The sequence below is a fragment of the Pogoniulus pusillus genome, chromosome 31 (assembly GCF_015220805.1).
Source record: "Pogoniulus pusillus isolate bPogPus1 chromosome 31, bPogPus1.pri, whole genome shotgun sequence".
NCBI classification, from domain to species: Eukaryota; Metazoa; Chordata; class Aves; order Piciformes; family Lybiidae; genus Pogoniulus; species Pogoniulus pusillus.
The window spans coordinates 3,190,135-3,209,191 of NC_087294.1; the positions used below are offsets into that span (position 1 = coordinate 3,190,135).

At 43.9% G+C, this 19,057-nt stretch overlaps 1 long non-coding RNA gene across 1 annotated transcript; it reads left to right on the forward strand.

Annotated features, from left to right (window-relative positions):
* Positions 1–1,011: 1,011 nt before the first annotated feature.
* LOC135189118 (uncharacterized) lies at positions 1,012–18,871 on the forward strand. Its single transcript, XR_010307934.1, has 3 exons — positions 1,012–1,079; positions 15,617–15,725; positions 18,311–18,871. It is a non-coding gene; the product is annotated as an uncharacterized LOC135189118 (long non-coding RNA).
* The last annotated feature ends 186 nt before the right edge of the window (positions 18,872–19,057 follow it).

Sequence of the window (19,057 nt, forward strand, 5' to 3'; positions counted from 1 at the left end):
GTGGGAATTCCCTCCCTCTTGGCCACCCTTGCATCATGGAACTGAGAGCATTTTTTGTAAGAAAGAGATTGGTTTCAAACATGGTCTGCTCCACTACAAGAAAGCCCTCCTAACCTGACCCCATCTTTGCTCCTCTTTTGTTATGTGCTAGTAAGCACTCTGCATTTATGCTTGCCTCACCTTTCCAGAAGTGCAAACTTTGCCCATAGTTTGCTTTTTCCTTCCCCAATAAAACCATTTTCTTAAGGCCTTCCTGATTTGACTGCAACAGAAACCTTTCTGTGACAAAACAGCTTGAAATTTCTTCCAGCTGAAATGTTATTAAGCTCAGCTTTTAAACCAGTGCTAATGACCATTAATAGGAGCTAGCAGAAGCGTGGAAATGTGATTATGAGCACTCTGAATACAAGCACTTACAAGGGCTATTTTGATTTTTTTTAATGGTAAAATTAAGCAACATTACCAAACTCTGTGACAAAGCATGTGCAGTGACTGGCTACTGTCCCTTCGTGACTTGACACAGGCTATTTCCATAGAATCACAGAATCAATCAGGTTGGAAGAGACCTCCAAGATCAGCCAGTCCAACCTAGCACCCAGCCCTAGCCAGTCAACCAGACCATGGCACTGAATGCCTCATCCAGTCTTCTCTTGAACACCCCCAGGGACGGTGATTCCACCACCTCCCTGGGCAGCCCATTCCAATGCCAATCACTCTCTCTGCCAACAACTTCCTCCTAACATCCATCCTAGACCTCCCCTGGCACAACTTGAGACTGTGTCCCCTTGTTCTATTGGTGGTTGCCTGGGAGAAGAGACCAACCCCACCTGGCTACAGCCTCCCTTCAGGTAGCTGCAGACAGCAATGAGGTCTCCCCTGAGCCTCCTCTTCTCCAGGCTGCACACCCCCAGCTCCCTCAGCCTCTCCTCATAGGGTTTGTGCTCCAGGCCCTTCACCAGCTTTTTCTAAGAGCTTTGACAGTGCGGAAGCTAACAAGACTTTCTTTCACACAGGCCAGAAGAAGAGGAAATAAGAGAGAAGGGAAGAAGAATGTGTAGGAGAGGAGAAATACTGATAAGGTCAGATGCCAATTTTAACTACTTTGAAAAAAGAGGGGAGAGAAACCCCACTCTCTGGATTAGCTGCACTTCAAAGGGAAGCGCTGCATTGCAATGTTCTGCTTTGAAGTTCAAACGATCCAGACAGCAATTTTCTAAAATGAGTCAAAACTGGCATCTGAAATAGATGTTTTTAATTTTTTTTTTCAGAGTACAGCAGATTCATATGCTGGGTTAGGCTCCAAAATTTGTCTGGATCAGCAGCTGTACTTCAAAGCAGCACATCTCGGTGCAGAATTTGACTTTGAAGTGCATGTGGTCCAGATGCCAGTCCTTTTAAAGGAGCTGATGAATCAACTGCATTTTATTTCTTGTCTGTTGAAAAGGCTATGGTTTTTCTTATCCATAACGATAATGTGTGTGGTCTCCAGTATGGTATCTATCAATAAAAACATACAGCTAACACAAAAGCCCTTTATTGCTTTATTTTCTACAAAGGAACTGGTTGTCAGCATTTTATTAGAGCGATCTGCAGCGATCTCACTCCATTTGTAACACAAACTACGCAGACAAGACATAGGAAAGAACATTTTCTTGATTAAAGAACTAACTGTGTTCAGTTTCATTATTGTTTTATCATTGTCATGAGCTGCAACTGTCTTAATAAGGATAAATAATAGGGATCAAAAATGTATTTGTTCTGGCAGTGAGGGAAAAAGCAGTGATGGGCGTGCTGAGTTCCCATGCAAGAGACAGGCAACTCTGTCATTAGCTTCAAAGGTCAGATTTTGCATGGAAAGAGGTTTATGAGGTGCTGAATTCTTCCATGTATCTCAGCATTAATGTCAATGTTTATATCAATTGCTGCTACAGATCTCAGTTGCAGTTAGTTCTATTCTATTTGACAACAATCTCCTATTTGATGCTGTTAGTAAATTTTTTTAAGTACTTTCAACAGTGCTCACCCTTTACAGGACAGGTTAATTATTAGCATGAAACTATATACATGTACCTATATAGATTTCATTCTACTAGGCTTTCCTAATTTTACTTTTAGATATGCATGCCTTGTTTCTCAAAGGCAAAACCATTTCCCTTGGCTCTAAATGCTGCCCTAGGCCTTCTATAGTTTTCCTGTATGTTTAATTTTACGTCTGTAAGTAACCTGAGCGAACTCAATAAGCTTCACAATGCTACATATAGAGATGGACAGAGGTTAAAAAGTTTTTTACAGGATCAAAGTTTTTGGTTTTGCAGACTATCCAACAGCCATTTAGCAGCTGACACTCTCAAAGCATGCACTTTGTATTAAATCATACAAAATGGTGGTGCTACTGTGTTCTCTCTTCTTTGTCTTGTTTCTACAGAATGCCTCCCAATAACCTTTAAGAATTGAGGGCCATATTTATCTCGTGTGAATGAATTAAGAATATTGGAATGGGCTGCCCAGGGAGGTGGTGGAGTTGCCATCCCTGGAGGTGTTCAAGAAAAGCCTGGATGAGGCACTTAGTGCCATGGTATAATTGATTGGCCAGGGCTGGGTGCTAGGTTGGACTGGATGATCTCAGAGATCTCCTCCAACCTGGTTGATTCTATGATTTAATAAATCATCTAACTTTCATGGAGAGAGAAGCTGCTGAAGATGATTGACACACAAACTGTTATCCTTTTTTTTTTTTCTCCTCACATTTTTTGTTTTTAAGATAATTCTGAAGGAAGAGATCAAGGTTTGGCTTTGTTCTTCAGTGTGGTAATTCTGCTTTGTAAAAGAGACTTATTGAGTTTATAGAAGCAGTGGCAGAATGACTGGTCTCAGAAAAGCAGCTATATAATTTTTTAGAGATATAGTGTGGGGGTTTTATTTCATTGCCTCATTAATGTTAATAGATTTTCTTTTTTAAATTAACTGTACTCACATTATGGATGGGGGAACTGTTTTGCAGCTTGAGAACATATGAACAATGCCCAGAGCTTTAACAAAACTAATGTAATAACAGCCCTGCCAGTGCCAAAGACTCAGAAAGTTTCAGATTGTTCTAAAATGTGCAGTTTTGGGAGAGAGTACTGACCTGAGTGTTGAGAATTCAAGGACACCTGGCCTCTTGTTTGCAACTTGGGTATTTGTAACAGCTTTTTAAACAAAATGTTGAAAAACTTGTCCTCAGAAGTGGGCTTGAGCAACAGGAGAAAAAAAAAGTCATAAAAAAAGTCATATCATTATCAAAATGCAAAGAGGCCAGGATTAAAATAAAGAGCCATGTTGGAGGCCAAAAGGGAGATTGTCACTGACCAGTGTGGGAACAACTGCTGCTTCTGCTCAAAGCAGGGCTTGGTGCTGTGTTTGCAGAGGGCAAACCCAGCTCTAACTCTTTCAAAAGCCAGCAGAAAGCAGAAAGTTTTAACGGTAAGAAACTGAACAGCTCTAGTTTGGGAGATAATCAGTTCCCAGACAGGGAGTATTAATATTTGAATCCAAATCTTTACTCTCTCAAGGGGCTTCTTTATTACCATGCATACACCATAAATGAAATACATTCAGGAGCAATTTCAGATCTTCAAAAGCTATTTGTTTCAGTAAATGCCAGAATCTCCCAGCTCTTACCTATGCATTTCCAGAAATAGAGTATCCTTCCTTCCTAATCATGCATACAAAATGCCAGTTTTCCCATTGTTTTCCATCTTAATAGAACAAAACAGTCCCTTGAAACAACTGTACCTTGTAAAAATAGATGATTTTCCTTTTAGCTGTTTTATAAGTAGAAAGCTGTCAAAACTGGGTTAAAGATGAGCTGAGAAATGGGAACAAGGAGCAAGGGGGAAAAGGGATGACAGTAGCATCAGTGATGTTTCTTCTATGTTGCCAGGTTTGAAAAATCCCATAATAGATGGGATATTTGTCATCTGCCTCTCTCATATGTTCCTAATACAGCACAAACAAGTTGCGCATCAGATGGCCTCCCTCCAGTTCTGTATCTCCTATGCCACTACTAAGTCCACCAGTCTGCAGCCTGCAACAGTCTTCTCTTTGCAGAACTGTGCTCACAGGATGGATATTCTGCTTGTTCAGGTTCCACAGCAGTACACAACCAATCTCCCTGTGCTACTGCATGTGCATAATCCTCTCCATGCTCTTCAGGGTTGACTAGATCAGAGATGGGACCTGGCATCAAAGGACATGGCAGAGCTGAGGTACTCAATCCTTTTTTCACCTCAGTCTTTACTAGTAAGGCTGTTCTTCAGTTACTCCAGGCCCCTGAGGCAAGTTGGGAAAGTCTCCAGCAAGAAAGATGTGTCCTCAGTGGAGGAAGATCAAGGCAGGGAACATTTACACACATTGGGCATGTACATGGGACCTTGATGGCACACACACACACAAGTGCTGATCTGTCTGGTGTCACTGTGAGGCCACTATCAATCATCTTTGAAAGGCCATGGAGGGGCTTCCAGAGGACTAGAAGTCCTCAAGAAGGGTGTATTGATTCTAGTTTAAGCTTCCCAGAGCCCAAAGCTTAACAGAGCAACACAATAACTAGGTGCCTTCCCCTCTTCCCCTTTGGAAAGAAAAGGAATTGGATGTAGAGAGTGAAAAGAAGTAAACCAGCCAAAGAATAGTCTTGCTTTGATTTGGAAGCTAGAAGAAAAAACCTTTAACAATAAATAAAAGGTATTTAAGGTAAGGGGACTTATAGAAAGGAACAAGGAAGGGAAACAGGCTACAAGAGATTAATGGCAATGGACGGAGGTAGATTCAGGAGGCAGTTGTCCCACCATGTGGCAGGGTGGCCATGTAGAAAAGCAGGAGCAGCAGGAGCAGCAGGAGCCAAGGTCCTGCTGGCAGGCAGGAAGGTCAAAGAGAAAGAAAAACAGGAAGTTCCCCTGTTTTTATAGGGGATCTAGCCAGGGAGTGGGAGTGGGCTAAGCACTACACCTGCGGTCAGGTTCAGACCGCCCCCAGGAAGGTTAGCCCTTTACAAAGGAGAATAAGGAGAATCTGGACAGCTTTGCCTCAGTTTCTAGTAAGGTGAGGGACCAAATCTTCCCACACCTGAAAGGTGAGAAGGTTTTTGAGAGCGTGGCTTTATAAAGAGGAAATTTTGATTGACCAACCCAATAGCCTTCTATGATGAGATGCTAGAGTTGGTGTTGAGCAGCTGGATATAATGAACCGACAGGAATTCATTAAGTTCAGCGAGCTGAAGTGCCAAGTGCTGCAAGTGGGGAGGGATATGCCCGGACACCAGAGTACAGGCTGGGTGCTGGCTACTGGAAAACAACTCACCAGAGAAGAACCTGGGACTCGTGGCAAACATGCTAACCATGAAGCAGCAACGCTCCGCTACGGCAAAGGCCAGCAGCAGCTCAAGCTTCATGAGGAAAGCATATTGCCACCAGGTTGAGGAATGTGATCCTTCCCCTCCTCACAGTGCTGGTGAGACATATCTGAATCCCTGGGTCCACTGCTGGGCTGGCCTGTGCATAACACATGCCATCTTACTGGAATACCATCTTGCTGGAATGAATATGGTGGCTGCAGGAAATTATCCCCCAGATAAAATTTACCAAACCAGCTCAGACAGCTTGGAAGTGAGATAAAGCTGGAAGTGAGATAAAGCTGTGCTTCACAGAAAGCTACATTTACAAGCTGCTGTAGTTTCTCGTTTAGGAGTGTGGCAGACTGAGATTGTTTGGCTTTACTCTTTCTAAAGACAAAGGGCAGTAAAATAACAACTCTCTCACAGTCTCACAGTATCATCAGGGTTGGAAGAGACCTCACAGATCATCAAGTCCAACCATTTACGACAGAGCTCAAGGCCAGACCATGGCACCAAGTGCCACGTCCAGTCCTGCCTTGAACAGCTCCACGGACGGCAACTCCACCACCTCCCCGGGCAGCCCATTCCAGTGTCCAATGACTCTCTCAGGGAAGAACTTTCTCCTCACCTCCAGCCTAAATCTCCCCTGGCGCAGCCTGAGGCTGTGTCCTCTCGTTCTGGTGCTGGCCACCTGAGAGAAGAGAGCAACCTCCTCCTGGCCACAACCACCCCTCAGGTAGTTGTAGACAGCAATAAGGTCTCCCCTGAGCCTCCTCTTCTCCAGGCTGACCAATCCCAGCTCCCTCAGCCTCTCCTCGTAGGGCTGTGCTCAAGGCCTCTCCCCAGCCTCGTCGCCCTTCTCTGGACACGCTCAAGCATCTCAATGTCCCTCCTAAACTGGGGGGCCCAGAACTGAACACAGGACTCAAGGTGTGGTCTAAGCAGTGCAGAGTACAGGGGCAGAATGACCTCCCTGCTCCTGCTGGCCACACCATTCCTGATGCAGGCCAGGATGCCACTGGCTCTCTTGGCCACCTGGGCACACTGCTGGCTCATGTTCAGGTGGGTATCAATCAGCACCCCCAGATCCCTCTCTGTCTGGCTGCTTTCCAGCCACTCTGACCCCAGCCTGTATCTCTGCATGGGGTTGTTGTGGCCAAAGTGCAGCACCCTGCACTTGGAGCTATTGAATGCCATCCCATTGGACTCTGCCCATCTGTGCAGGCGGACACTGAACTAGAGAAGGATGAAGAAAAGTTGTAGTTAAATATGTGCAGGCAAAGATCTGAAGCACATGAATCCTTAACACCTAATACAGATACAGGATACCTGCCCTCCAGCCAAACCAAAACCACCAAAGCCCCAGTGCTCATTTTCTCCTCTCCCCCATTGTCGCCCAGATAGGCCCAAATAGGCCAAAGTTCGCTGCAGCGGCGGCCTTCAAGGCCACTTACCACAGGGTAACTGCACAGTTACTTAGATAAGAATCCCTCTGGAGAGCTGGAAAGGGAGGAAAGAGAACGAATTGACCTTGCTACTTACTCTTAAACTGCTTGCAGGGAGGTTATTCTGCCCCTGTACTCAGCACTGGTCAGGACACACCTTGAGTGCTGTGTCCAGTTCTGGGCTCCTCAATTCAAGAGAGATGTTGAGGTGCTGGAAGGTGTCCATGAGGGGCGACAAAGCTGGTGAGGGGCCTGGAACACAAACCCTATGAGGAGAGGCTGAGGGAGCTGGGGGTGTGCAGCCTGGAGAAGAGGAGGCTCAGGGGGGACCTCATTGCTGTCTACAACTACCTGAAGGGAGGCTGTAGCCAGGTGGGGTTGGGCTCTTCTGCCAGGCAACCAGCAACAGAACAAGGGGACACAGTCTCAAGTTGTGCCAGGGGAGGTCTAGGCTGGATGTTGTGAGGAAGTTGTTGTCAGAGAGAGTGATTGGCACTGGAATGGGCTGCCCAGGGAGGTGGTGGAGTCACTGTCCCTGGAGGTGCTTAAGAAAAGCCTGGATGAGGCACTTAGTGACAGGGCTGAGTGCTAGGTTGGACTGGATGATCTTGGAGGTCTCCTCCAACCTGATTGATTCTATGTTTCTATGATTATGGGATAGAATAACAAAATTATGATATCTGGGGGTGACCAGTTTGTCCCTGGAACAGATCTCAGTCTTTGTAGTTTTTTAGGAGATCTGGGATAACCTGGAACCCCTCAAACCACAACAGAAGCATATATACAGACTATATTTACAAGTATTTACAATTATATACAACATAGAAATAATAGAGAAATCAAATCCTCCCCCCCGACACACACCCCTGAACAAAGAAAGCCCAAGAGGGGCCAATGCCACATTCTTCCTCCCCCCAGACAGAAAACCAGCAAGATCTCATGTATTATCAGTTCAGTCAAGGTTAGCTCAAGGCAATATTGGACGTGGCACTTGGTGCCATGGTCTAGCCTTGAGCTCTGTGGTAAAGGGTTGGACTTGATGATCTGTGAGGTCTCTTCCAACCCTGATAATACTGTGATACTGTGTGATACATGCACAGAGGAGCACTGGAGGAGGTGGAAAGCAGAAGACAAAAGGAACAAAGAGTGAATAATTGTTGTTCATATACTGGTGTTTCATACCAGTTAGTAAACCAATGAATGACAGAGGCTTTAGCATTATTCTTTTTACAACCAATGCTCACTCACTCTATATTCAAAAGGATGTCCTCAAAGTTCCTCTCTCATGTTTATAGTTTGCAACCAAAATAGAGTGTTAGCTCTTGAAGTGCTACAAATGAGTCCAGTCAGGGCTACCAAGATGACTAAGGGGCTAGACAATCTTTCATAAGGGGACAAACCAAGGGACTCTTCAGCCTGGAGAAGAACAGAGCCAAGAACATCTTTATCTGTATAAATACCTGACGGGGAGGTCCAAAGAGAATGGACCCAGACTCTTCCCAGGGGTGTCCAGTCACATGTCCAGAGGCAATGGGCACAAACTGAAGTGCAGGAGATTCTATGTGAACAAGAGAAAACATTTTCTTACAGTGAAGGTAACTGCCACAGGTTGCACAAAGAGAGTATGGAATCTCCCTACTTGGAGATGTTAAATATGCACCTGAGCACAGCTCCAAGCAGACATGTGATCCAGCTCTGTGCAGAATGGTTGGACTGGGTGATCTCCAGTTGTCTTTTCCAACCTCAGATGTGTTGTGATGTCCGTGATTCCCGGTTGGTTTACTAGAAAAAGAAGTGAATGAGTCTTCCTGAAGTTTCTTACTCTAGAATATGAGCAAACTTAATTTAACTAAATTAATTTGCCTTTTGTTAAAACTTTCATGAAGAAATTATTAGATCAGTCTGATTTTATTTCTGGCTCTTATACAGAACTCCTTGATCCCATTAGTAGCCTCTTTTTCTGAGAATGAAATGTTTGGAAGTGTTAGACTGAATAATTTCAGTAGAATTTTTTAGTAGACATTTTGGTTGATGCTGTCTTGAATTCTTTTCCTGGATACACCAAAAACAACGATAAGAAGGAAAAATAGCCTCTAAATCACTTCGTATACCCTTAAAATGAGTAACAATGAGATAAGTAAAAAATGTCATTAAATTACTATCAGGCCTTGTATATAGGTATGTTTTGAAGGCAGTGAGTGTTTCAAAAAACCACATCACCATGCAAATTTCTCATCTGCATAGTAGTAAAATTACCACCCTTGAGAAAACTGGATGTTATCTGAATGGTTTTCAACAAATGAGTTCTCCTCATTTAGACTTTAGAGTCCTTCTGAATTCATTCTGAGGTTATTATTAAACTCTACTCCTTATTAAATTAAAACTGAAATACAGTTTACCCAGCACGGGAGCATTAAAAGGTCGCTTACATGTACTCCTTGGTGTCAGTAATCATATGCACTTGCACAAAAAGTAGCAATACAACCTTTCTAGATGGCTGTTCACAACTGTGCACAAGAACATAGGCCAAGAACTAAGAGTTCACCTAGTGAGAAGCATTTTCTAGCATGTTCAAAGAGGAAATTGTACTTTAAAGTAATTACAGGCCATAATTTTTAACACCACAGCACGGCAATATATAAAAGCATAAGCTGTAAGTGTTCTGGACTCATTTCTCTGCCACTAAAATGTTATTTGCTTCCATTACCTTAAATTCAAATAAACCAGTGGCATTGCCCATGAAGTATCTCCCTGTTGGGAGGAGATGACATGAAGAGGTGAAGAAAGGATGAATAAAGACAGGATGAATACAGGCAGAGTGGGAGGGTGAACGATTGTTGCGGAGGGGAAATTAATTGATGCGAGATGATACTTTCCAAAATTAATATTGTTTATTACTGTTGCTATTCAGAGCTCTCACCACCCCCAACCACTGATTTTAATAATATTTTGGTTCTTACACGGTCATGGAAACATTCTATGGATAATATCTACATCTAATATAACCAGCAAAATATATCAACATTAATTGAACTAAAACAGACTATTCCTGCAGGCAATGCCACTTGCGGTCAATATGCCATTTGCCCAGTAGCTGGGCTCAAGCTCTTTCTGCTCTATGGCAGAAGGCAATGGAGAATCACAAAGAGGTATTTAAGTATTTAGAGATTATTATTATTATTACCCTCGTGGGGGCCAGACACAGTCCAAACAGCACCCAAATGCACTCAGGGGACTCTGTCTTGTTGGACATTGAGGCTTGAATCTTCCCAGCTTCTGGGGACAGGATGCAGACAATCTCTGACCTTGTCTTCTGGATTCTTCTGGACCATCTGTGTATATGTCCAGGGATTCTAAGCAGGACCTTCAGGTGCAGAGGCAGATGTGGTGCAGTCTCAGCACGATGTCAACTGGCCACACAGGCTGATTGTGTGCAGACATCCAGGGTCTGCTCCTGGTAACTCACAGCAGTGGAGTTTAGCAGGCAGCAATAAGGCAGTGTGCAATAGCAGCAGGGCTGGGCACAGCAGAGAGAGCAGGCAAAGAGCAGGGAAGCAAAGCAGGGAAGCAAAGCAGGTTGTTCACCTGCGTACCTCCTTTTATCAATGTGTGCTGAGATTAATTGCCCTTTGGACACAGCACAGCCAATCAGGATGGCAGTTAGCCAAACCAAACCATATTAGGCACAGTCACAGGCTCCCTTTTCCCTAATCTGGGAACAGCACAGGCCTGGCACTAGGCAGGCACAAGCTAAGTGTGTGTACCTCACACCACAGGACCCTGGGCAGGCCAGACTCAGTGGCTCCAGGTCCTTTTGTGTCCATTTCCCATGCTTGCCTCTCTGGTGGAGCAGAAAAGCATGCCTAGTCAGGGCAGGACATGTGTAAGCCTATTTGGGGCCTCTCAGGCCTGACACAACACTGGTGTTTAAATAGTATTTTCATAGTCTGGGCAATAATACCATTGTGACCTAAGATTTCCAAGTGATGACTGATTCTGTCTACTCCTTTCAATATTTGCTCCTCACATATTTGTCTTCTCCCCTAAAGTTCTCCTAAAAGCCCTGAAATTTTTATCATTTAAAAACAGTTAGTGCTATGTCAGACTTCAGCATGTCACAACAATTGTGTGCATAGATAAAAAGTCTTTGACTTAAAAATGTCTGGCACATCTGATTTAAAATGCTGTGGACAAAACAACAAAGTTTCAGGACACTGAATCCATCTCAACTGTGTGTTTGAGAGGGATAAATCAGTTGTGCACAGAGGCACAAAGATAATTGATTAAAGGAAATCTCTTATGATGAGAGACTGAGGGAGCTGGGGCTCTTTGGCTTGGAGAAGAGGAAACTGAGAGATGACCTCATCAGTGTTTATAAATATGTGAAGGGTGAATGCCAAGACGATGGAGCCAGGCTCTTCTTGGTGATGCCAAATGACAGGACAAGGGGCAATGAGTGGAAGTGGAGGTGTAAAAAGTTTCATGTGAACATGAAGAGGAATTTCTTCTCTGTGAGGGTGACAGAACACTGGAACAGGCTGCCATGGGGAGTTGTGGTGTCTCACTCTCTGAAGATACTCAAAACACACTTGGATGCCTTTCTGTGTGATCTACTCTAGGTGATCTTGCTCTGGCAGGGAGGTTCGACTAGATGATCTTTTGAGGTCACTTCCAGCCTCTGACATTCTGTGATTCAAAAAGCCAAGTCTTTACACATATTTAAACACGTCTCATGATTTGGTCCTCTCAGGTGAGATGAAATTTTGCATGATTCCTTTCTGATTAGCCCCTGATTTCAGTCATTCTCACCTATAGTGGAGCAATTCCTAGTCAATGCTGTTCTGAAGCTTGATCATGGAGAAGAAAGCAGCAGACCAGTTTATGCTCCTTTCTCACCTCTGCTCCCCTTTGGGCAAGGCACAAGAACTCTTTCTTCTCTCCCCACTGTATGCAAGCTGGTCTCATGCCATGGTGCTAACTTGAGAAAGCAGGACAAGCAGATCAGTCAGTCCCCATCTCCTCTAGCCAAGCAGTGACCAGCAATGGCCCTGTGAACGTCAACACCATGAGCACCACCTCATTGCCCTGGCCCTGTGGTCTTACCCAGCTATACCTGCTACTCAAAAGCAACAGCCCTCACCAGGGCGACAGGGACTCACCTCTTACATCATTTTGCCCTAACCTTTGATGTTTCAAGGCTTTGAGCTGCCTGCAGCTTCTATGGAGCTTTAAATTTACTGCAAGGATATGGTGATTATAGTGCTTAATGTATACCTATTTATGTTACGGTTACAACTTAAGCTGATGAATTCAGTTTTGTTAAAGATTTCCCCAAAATAGTGGTTTAAAACAGAAAAAAATATTTCAATTGGTTATATTCAAATACTGCTCATTTCAGAGTTCACAAAAGTTCTAACAACTGCCTATGGTTTAGGAGTAAAGCAATTAAGAGGCCCTTAAAAGATTATCACTAAAATGCTATTTATTGAACAGCTGAAAAACATTTCTTAAATATCCTTTTAAAAATAAAAACTTTAGTGAAGCCTATTTAAAAATCATAGAATCATAGAGTCAGCCAGGTTGGAAGAGACCTCCAAGATCATCCAGTCCAACCTAGCACCCAGCCCTAGCCAGTCAACCAGACCATGGCACTAAGTGCCTCATCCAGGCTTTTCTTGAACACCTCCAGGGACGGTGACTCCACCACCTCCCTGGGCAGCCCATTCCAATGCCAATCACTCTCTCTGACAACAACTTCCTCCTAACATCCAGCCTAGACCTCCCCTGGCACAACTTGAGACTGTGTCCCCTTGTTCTGTTGCTGGTTGCCTGGCAGAAGAGACCAACCCCACCTGGCTACAGCCTCCCTGCAGGTAGTTGTAGACAGCAATGAGGTGTCCCCTGAGCCTCCTCTTCTCCAGGCTGCACACCCCCAGCTCCCTCAGCCTCTCCTCATAGGGTTTGTGTTCCAGGCCCCTCACCAGCTTTGTTGCCCTTCTCTGGACACCTTCCAGCACCTCAACATCTCTCTTGAATTGAGGAGCCAGAACTGGACACAGCACTCAAGGTGTGGTCTGACCAGTGCTGAGCACAGGGGCAGAATAACCTCCCTTGTCCTGCTGGCCACACTGCTCCTGAGCCAGGCCAGGATGCCATTGGCTCTCTTGGCCACCTGGGCACACTGCTGCCTCATCTTCAGCCTACTATCTACCAGTACCCCCAGGTCCCTCTCTTCCTGGCTGTTCTCCAGCCACTCAGTCCCCAGCCTGTAGTGCTGCTTGGGGTTGTTGTGGCCAAAGTGTAGAAGCCTGCACTTGGCCTTGTTCAATCTCATCCCATTGGCCTCTGCCCACCCATCCAGCCTGGCCAGGTCCCTCTGCGGGGCTCTCCTACCTTCCAACAGCTCCACACCTGCTGCTACCTTGGTGTCATCTGCAAACTTACTGCTGCTGGACTCAATCCCCTCCTCCAGATCATCAATAAAGTTGTTGAACAGGACTGTGCCCAGCACTGATCCCCGGGGCACACCACTAGTGCCAGCTGCCAGCTGGATGTGGCACCATTCACCACCACTCTCTGGGCTCAGCCTTCCAGACAGCTCTTGACCCATATCAGAGTGAATCTGTCCAAGCCATGAGCTGCCAGCTTTGCCAGGGGCTCGTTGTGGCAGAAGGTGTCAAAGGCTTTGCTGAAGTCCAGGTAGACTCCATCCACAGCCTGCCCCACATTCACCAGGCAGGTAACCTGATCATGCTCATTTTGTTCTAACAGAAATTCAGTAAAAGCATTTAGTTTCTTTTTTTTTTTCAATGCTCAGTTAATAGTGTTTGTATTACACATTTTTTACTACTTTTTTATTTTTAAATATACAGTCCTTTTTTTGTTATTTGGTAGTGTCTGCCATACTTAAAGTACTGAACAAACATTTCTTCTCAGCCTTTACATCATCAGACTCTGTAAGCTGAAGAGAAGTGATTTGAACTTGCCAAATAGTCGCTGCAACTGTTAACAGGTTGTCTTGTAAGCATTTTACAAGACTTTAACCATTTTTTCTGTTGTAAATGAAAACATAACAATTGAACTGTTAATTGTGATGATAGTGGAGAAAAGGATAATGTGTAATCACTAGATCTAGGTGTTTTTACTGTGGTTTGATAAATTACTTGAGAGAAAAACAGCAAGCAGCAAAAAGAAAGATGAAAAGAGATTTACTGCTTAATTCATTATTTGTCTCCTCAAGTCTTTTTCCTCCATCTATTATTAATATTTGTTAAATGGGAAAGTGCTGCAGTACTTTGTGAGATCTACTCTAGCATCCCTGTCCTGACATGGCTGATGCTGGCTTTGTGACTGGCATCTAACTCTGGGGCAGAGTTTGCTTGTTAGAGGCAGCTCCATGCCCTGCCCAGCCTTGGGTGGGGTGAACCACCCACACTTATACAGTGATTCATCCCACATCCTTGGCTGTTTCAAACAAAATGGACTTTGAATACCAACCTATGTATTTAAGGACAAAATGGTGTGCACAGGATAAATCTGTGCTTGCTGGCATGCAGTACCTTCAGAATGTTCCATGGTTTTGAGCAGAAAATGGACACGGTCTGTGGGAATGCAAAGCAGAAGAGCTGTGGGAACAGAGTGAAGAAGGATAACAACAGATGGATGCTGACCTCGGTTCCCACCAGCTGCTGGCTACCTTATCTCAGAAGGGATAGATAACAGACACCTCGTTAATGAGAATAACAAGGCGTGGTTTATGCTGATGGAGTGGGTTGTCCTTGACTAATTATGCTAATGTGTAGGCGTGTGCTCTGCTGGCTAAGTGTATATATTCAGGCTGTAACGCAATAAAACTGTCTCTGGCATAATTCACACTGAATTGTCTGGAGCCCTGCGTGGCACGGCCTTGATCACGTTGATCTGCAGGCCTTTGAGCCACAGTTCCCATGGCAAGCAATCATAACAAGCAGCACAGTCTGCAACCATGTTCTGAATTCCTATTGCAGTGAGTTGACTCAACGAGGCAATGGCTATGTGGCTGTGGGAGTCTTGAGTAGGAGTAGGAACATGATGTGCTATATAGCATTTGTAAAATCAGTCTAAGAAAAAGCATCCAGAGCTGGCAGACAAAAATTATATAGAAAAGTTGTTAATGACAGGGAAGGTGGCCACAAAGGACAAGGCTGAAGATAATGCTGTCCTTTGAAATACCCTTGCATGCAGTTAGTCGCAAATGTCTTTTCACCCCTTGACCAGGAGCAGTGCTTTAAGAATCTTAGTTTTCAGTTGATAAATACATAAAAAAGACCCCAGACCTTGTTGTTGTGTTTCCAGACCTTGTAATGGAGGGGGTATTTAATTAATTGTCAGATGGTATTTTCAAAATGTATATTGTTTATTAATTTTGATATTCAGAACTCTCACCACCCCTGACTAATAACAATTTTGATAATCATTGATTCTTTGCACGATCGTGGGAACATTATACAAAGGAATAACTAGATCTAGTAACAACTAGCAAAAATATATAAGCATTATTTGAATTGGAAGAGAAGGTTCCTGCAGTTAATTGTACAGTTTGCTCACTAGATGGACTCAAGGAGCTCCTTTTTACTTATGGCAGGAGGCAATGGTGAAATAGAAGAGTCTTTAAGTATTTACACACAAAATAATTGTCTCACAATTCCCCAGGACTAGCTACAGCTTCAAACAGTACCCAAACACTGTCAGGGAATTCTGTTACTGTCTTGCCATCAGGTATCTGGTATCTTATCAATAAGAGGTATCTTATTCTTCCCAGGCTTCCCAGGCTGCTGGGGAAAGGAGGCAGATGATCCCTGACCTGGTCCTGATTTCTCTGGATGATCTGTGCACCTCCAGGACTTCCCGTCTTGGCAGGAGACTTTCAGGTATAGGCAGAATGTCTCATGATGTTCAGTTTTGGCAAAGAAGTCATGCTGGCTCTGAAGGCTGATCACCTGGAGGCATTTAGAGCCTGTTCCTGGTAAACTCGAGACGGTGTAGTTTCCAGGCAAACAAACTCAAGGCATCAGAGTTTGTTACTTTGTGGCAGAGCTAGCTTATAGCTTAGCATAGCATGATGCTGTAAAGCATGTCAGGATGCAACAGCAATGAGGCATAACACTGTCAGAAGCAGAAAACAATGGAGGCAGGCAACAGCAGGCAAGTATCAATACAATGCCGGAGCACGTTGCATTACCTGCTCATCTCTTTTTATCGATACAGCCCAAGACTAATGGGCCAATCAGAATGGCAGTTAGCCAAGTTTGACCATATTAGGTGAAGCCATAGGCTTGCTTTACCCAAAATTGGGAAAACATAGGCCTTGCACGAGGCAGGCACAAGCCAAGTGTGTATACCTTGTTTACCACAGGGTGTAAACAGGATCAAAACAAGCCTGGGCAAGCCTTAGTCCTTAGACTTAGTGGCTCTAGGTTCTTTGTCCTCTTTACCATGGTTGCCTCTCCCCATAGCAAAAGAAGGCGGAGCAGAAAAACGTCTGGGCAAGCCAGGACATGTATAAGCCTGTTTTGGCCTATTCAGGCCTACCATGACACAGTCCTCTTCCACCTACCACAACAAACCTTTAAGACATCACAAGTTGATTGCTGAGGAACAGGAAGTGTCCTGTATGTGTAAATGAACTGTTAACTCAAACTTCAGAATGAAAGCCTATGCTACGCTGAAAGCTGAAATGTCATGGGCAGTATGAAATAAATGTTGTATCAGATACACCATATAAATCATTCTGTGAGCAACAGTGTGTGTTTCTGTTCTTAAATATAAGAATCCTTAAAAAAAAAACATTTGCCACCACTATGTTTCCACTGCAGTTCCACAGAGCACAAGGATCTTGATTCCAAGACAGATAAATCAGGGCTGTGGTAAATGAGCAAATCTTCCATCAAAGCTGGCCTAGTGCAAAGGCTGACAATCTGTAGCCTGGCTCTGTCAGACAATGGGAGTATTTATTAAAGCATGCAATTTCCCCCTGAATTTAGGTCCTGAGCTAGACTGGTATAGATTGAATAAGATGGGGCAAAAGTGCCTATAAGAAGAAAGCAAGGATGAGGGTGATTAATTAAAGTTCTAACGGAACAGATCTTGTCTTACACTATCTCATAATTTGCTTTTACTTTAATGACTTCCTTCTGTCTCCTATACATGTAAATTACACTGTCTGAACATCCACTGAATGACAATTTGTGCCATGTTTTTTCTACTTTCATTCTCTTTCATCCAATTACAGATCCTATAAGCCGTTAACAAATTTGTTGATATTCAGTTTTCCACAAGAAAATACTATTTGGTCTGGTTTTTACTACCCAGAATTATGATAAACTGGGCAGTGTCTGTTTAGATTGGACTTTTATACTCAAAATCATATTAAACCAACATTTAATATTTTTGTCATTTTCAAATCTTAATTTTCTCTTTGAAAAGGAAAAATATCATGAATTACATTAAAAAAGTCAATTGCAGCTGCCTATATTTTATATAATCAAAGTCATTTAACTGTCCTAAGCAGCTTTGGAGATGACTATCATTAAAATTGTTCCCTCACTCAGTTTTCAATAGAAAGCAATTTGCAACCTGATTTTATCATTGAGCAAGAAATGCTTTTTCTGAATATCAATATTCTTTATATACAAAGAATAAATGATCATAGAATCATAGAATCAACCAGGTTGGAAGAGACCTCCAAGATCAGCCAGTTCAACCTAGCACCCAGTCCTAGTGTCGTGGAGGGCCTGTAGGCCCGAACAGAGGCTTCTTTATGCCTCTACATGCCTGGACATGTTTTTCTGCCAGGACCCCTGACTGTAAACAAGTTGTGTAGCACACACCCAGCTCGTGTCTCCCTGGGGCAAATCCATATGATTCCCATATTTGGGAGAGTCCAGGCAAACAGCTTCTGCCTATTACGGTAAGGTTTGGCTAACTGCCAACCTGATTGGTCACTCTGGTGGCCAAAAAGGGCCCATTAATCTTGGCCCACAGTCAATAAAGAGGGATGCACAGGAGAACCATGTGCTCAGCTCTCTGACTCTGCCTGCAGCGCAGCTTAGCCCTCATTGCAGCGCCCTGCTGCCCTGACTCACATGCTTGGATGCCATTGCATAGCTCCGATGCTCTCTGAGGCACAGATCTCATGCTTTGATTCATTCACAGCTAACCTGTCTGTGTACCTTAGATGCAGAGCTCATTTAAACCTGCACATACATATATAAGGAGCCAATAGCCTCCTAAACCTGCTGTGCATATTTGCAGGCTATATTGCTTTACCTAAGGAGCTCAGACTCCCAGCAGCTGAGCACACTTTGCATGGCCGCTGCTTATTGCCTGGTAAAAGCCATTGCAGCGGATAGAACCACGAAGCAGACTTCTGGATTGTCTGCACACACACCCACGGCCTAAACCCATGAAGAGAACTCTGTCAGAGCCAGCACGGACATTCTTCTCCTATTCCTAGCACCCTGCAAAGCTGATATCCCTGGACACGGCATCCACAGTATCACAGTATCACAGTATCATCAAGGTTGGAAGAGACCTCATAGATCATCAAGTCCAACCCTGATAAAGACAGCAGCATCAAGGCAGAGATCATCCATTGCCATGAGAACAAAGGTTAGAGAAACCTATTACCCCAGAGACTGGGAAGATTTATCATCTTCCCTCAAGCTGGGAAGATTCCAGCCTCACAGAGTCCACAGACAGAGCCTCTGAAGTCTGGACATTGGGAACAAACTGTGACACAACCCTGGAGGGTGATTAATAATTAATAGCAACACTTATGAGTAAAGCTTTAATACCTCTGTAATATAAGTTATCTCTGCCTTAGAGCAGAAAGAGTTTCAGCCCCTCTGCTGGGCAAATAGCATAAGTTCCCAAGCGGCGCTAAGCCAAAGGGAAAATTCCTCTCTCTGTGTATAGTTTGAATGTTTTGATTGTTAAATAACCAAATCCCTGTATATAATCTATCCTAAATTGTTTTCATAACTTTGCACAGAAATAAATTTTAATACACAGTGGTTGGGGGTGGCAAGAGTTCATAAATATAAATTTTAATAAATTATATTTTAATATAAAAATTATATTGCCTCAAATTAATTTATCACCTCCGCCAAATAGGTGTAGGAACAGAAATCCCCTCTGCAACACCTAGCCAAGCAACCAGACCATGGCACCAAGTGCCTCATCCAGGCTTTGCTTCAACACC